The 2,395-nt window shown below is 39.5% G+C and overlaps 1 protein-coding gene across 2 annotated transcripts in view; it reads left to right on the forward strand.

Moving 5' to 3' along the window:
• Positions 1-2,395, forward strand: part of Tmlhe (trimethyllysine hydroxylase, epsilon) — a 118,668-nt gene that overhangs the window by 11,131 nt on the left and 105,142 nt on the right. The window contains exon 2 of one of the 2 annotated variants that reach the window (XM_013355009.2): positions 683-745. The exons of the other annotated variant lie outside the window; for it this stretch is intronic. The gene's annotated coding sequence lies outside the window, so the exon portion shown is untranslated. The remainder of the gene's footprint in view (positions 1-682; positions 746-2,395) is intronic. 2 annotated transcript variants of the gene reach the window in all.

Consider the following 2,395-nt stretch of genomic DNA (forward strand, 5'->3'; position numbering starts at 1 on the left):
AGGGGTACACCCACACTCTGAGACAATGGGGATGTTCGTTCGGGAATTCACCAAGGCCAGCTGGCCTGAGTCTGAAAAAGCTTGGGATAAAACCGGACTTGCTGAACATAGCGGACAATGAGGACTACTGAGAACTCAAGAACAATGGCAATGGGTTTTTGATTCCTGGATGTTTTGTACCAGGATTTTTTTTTTTTTTAGATTTAACGTTTTCTTTGACTTGGGTATTAGTTTCTTCTGTTATGCCTTCATGCCTTCAATGCCTCTTCCATCCCTTGTATTCTGTTGATGAGGCTTGACTCTGAGGGTCCTGTTCGAATTCCTATTTTATTTTTTTTTTATTTTTTTGCAGTGGCAATTTGATCCCCAAATGGGATTTCTTTTTTCTTTTTTGTAATAATTCTTTTTTCTTTCTTTTTTTAAAATTTTATTAGATTTTTCCCTATTGCGTGTACTGGCTTTTGGGAATCCTGTTCTCTTTGGACCTTCCTCAAGGCAATGTGCCTTACCCTTTCTGAGGATTAGATGGAGGTTAGGGTGGGAGGGGGTGTGTGTGTGGAGGGAATTGGAGGAGGGGAGGGAGTGGGAACTTGGATGGGTATTTTTTTAAAAGTCTTAAATTTTTCATTTCCATATTTCCCTCAGTTTGGGTTTTCTTTACTGTTTCTTTTTCCTCTTTTAGGTCTTGGGCTGTTTTATTCATTTCCTTCCACTGTTTGCTTGTGTTTTCCTGGATTTCTTTAAGGTATTTATTAATTTCCTCTTTAAGGACCTCTACCATCTTCATACAGGCGATTTAAAGGTTTTTTTTGTATGCTTTAGTTATGTTGAAATACATAGGGCTTGCTGTGGTAGGATTGCTAGACTCTAGTGGGGACATAGTGTCCTGGTTGTTATTGTGTTTTTACACTGGCATCTAAGCATCTGAGATTGGGAATATTGTGATTCTAGATGCTGATATCTGGTCTTGTCTTTGTTGAGTGGATGTTTTCGTTCTTTAGTTTCTGTTTCTGAGGAAAGTATGGTTGCTGTGTGTTTCTGATAGGGAATTTTTTCTGGGTCTTGATAGGTGTGGTCACTGGGGTTTCTAGGTAAAATATGTTTCTAGGTACTGGAAACTGATCCTTAAAAATTGGGGTTGGCTAAAGGTGGGAGGTTGAGGGGGGACCACAGGAGGGTGGAAAGCAGGATGTTCCACCAGAATCTTCTTAGTCCCCTGGGAATGGGAGCAGAGAGTGAGGAGACCACAACAGGTGGTCTCCTACAGAGTTGGAGATGCGACTTGGGTATTAGATGTGACAGAATGGAGGGAGAGGTGAAAATCTACTGGTAGGCTAACTGATTACATGGAAAGAGTGGCCTGTGGATTCAGAAGGATTGCCTACTCAAGCTGGGGTTGGACAGTGGGATGAGTCAAGGGAAAAAAGTTTGAAGAAGGAGGTCTTTGTGATGGAGGTGGTGACAGAAAAAGTGGAGGCCGAAGCAAGTTGTCTGCTACAGAGGTGGAAATATGGGGTGTTAAATTTGGATTTGGAGGAGAGGTTTGAAAACTGAATATTTGCAGTTAGCCTACCTGCTCCCCTGGCCAGAGTCTAATGAATGGTTCTTAGTTTATTGTTTCATTTTGGCTTATATCTGATGTATTTTTGATAACTTTTCATTTTGCCTTTGCTTTTGGATAAGTAATTTTTGCCAAGCTCTTGACTATGCCACTCCAAAATCCTTCTATAATTATCAATTTTATTATTTTTTACAATAGTATAGTTCATTTTGTTGTTTTGTATTTTGAGCTTAAGACATTTAAGTTTTCAAGTTTTTATTCTTTTCTTTGCTGTCTAGAAGTAGAATCTAAGTTGTCTTTACTACAATTCCTAATACAGTCTACTCAGATGTAAGTGTATCATTCAGTAAGTAAAATATTATAGTTGTTGTTCAGCAGCATTTCAAAACTGGCTGTTTCTTTGTAGTATTCATGATTATATTAATATTGGCTCACATGTGACTACATGTTCTTATTGGCATTTTCAGATGTTTCTACTTAGGTATTTCTGTTTATTCTGTAATTAATAATTGTTGGAATTTTAGAGGGGTAGTAGCTACACTTATATCTAAAGATTTGGAACTAGAAATTGCAGATGAAGAACAAATGCAGTGTTTTTCTTTCTTTCTGGGTGTAGACTACCTCACTCAATATACTCTTTTCTAGGTCCAACCATTTACTTGTAAACTTCATGATTTCATTTTGTTGTGTATATGTACATTTGCATTATCCATTTGTCTGTTGAAAGGTATTAAATTGTTTCCCTTGGCACTTGCGCGGGGCCATTTTCGGGGCCGGGAGACCCAGCGAGACCGCGAGCGCGCGCCCCCCGCCCTTGAGCCGCCGCCGCCGCCC

Source organism: Microtus ochrogaster, unplaced genomic scaffold (genome assembly GCF_000317375.1).
Source record: "Microtus ochrogaster isolate Prairie Vole_2 unplaced genomic scaffold, MicOch1.0 UNK85, whole genome shotgun sequence".
Taxonomy (NCBI): domain Eukaryota; kingdom Metazoa; phylum Chordata; class Mammalia; order Rodentia; family Cricetidae; genus Microtus; species Microtus ochrogaster.